This window comes from Aptenodytes forsteri, unplaced genomic scaffold (genome assembly GCF_000699145.1).
Source record: "Aptenodytes forsteri isolate BGI_AS27 unplaced genomic scaffold, ASM69914v1 Scaffold8, whole genome shotgun sequence".
In the NCBI taxonomy this organism is placed as follows: Eukaryota; Metazoa; Chordata; class Aves; order Sphenisciformes; family Spheniscidae; genus Aptenodytes; species Aptenodytes forsteri.
In genome coordinates, this window is record NW_008796218.1 from 10,905,533 (window position 1) to 10,906,279 (window position 747).

The 747-nt window shown below is 43.9% G+C and overlaps 1 protein-coding gene across 1 annotated transcript in view; it reads left to right on the plus strand.

The window, feature by feature from the left end:
- The window catches only part of PAX6 (paired box 6), a 17,770-nt gene that overhangs the window by 9,008 nt on the left and 8,015 nt on the right, over window positions 1-747 (plus strand). The gene's annotated exons all lie outside the window — the stretch shown is intronic.

Sequence of the window (747 nt, forward strand, 5' to 3'; positions counted from 1 at the left end):
CGGGGCTGATCCTTAACCTGGCCCATCAGCCCGGTAATTAGGGCTCCTGCTCCCCGCCCGGGCCGCCTTCCCGCGCCGGGGTCTCCAAAGCCGGGGAGATCGGTAACTATCTCCGTAGGGCTGATTATAGTTCCTCCTCAATGGACCCGAAACAACTTTGTAAATATAGGAAACTGTTTATCCTGAAGATTAATAGGTATTTGTTGTAGGAATGACAAGGGGATAATATGAAGGATAATGGGATGTTACGTTACATACTTAAGATGGTTAATGGCTTCTTTTTGAATACGGGCTCTGTTGATGCTCAGCTCTCTCCCTGGCTGTGGTCATTCCTTTAGAAGAGGTGTCTATATACAACAACCTGCTTTTTGTTTTCACCCCGCAAGGAAAAAAAAATCGGTAACAGTGTGCGGAATATCTGGTACAAAGGATGTTTCTGTCACACGCAAGAATTTGTTATGGGAACAATTCTGTCGCTATGTAATTGCTCATTAGAGATCGTTTTGTTTCTCATTAAGGCGACATGAATAAGCGTCTAGTTGAAGGAGACAGCTGTAGAAATGTTCCACAGGAGACCTCTGGACACGATATGGCACCGCTTGCCAATTAGACATGTCAGTTTTAAGAGAAGAAAACAATCTATGAAGGACACTAGAAAGATAGAGCGGAGCCCTCGTTTCCCCCCACCTCTACTTTGGTGTTTTGTTGGTTGTTTTTTTGTTTTTTTTTTTAAATTTTGTTTTGCCC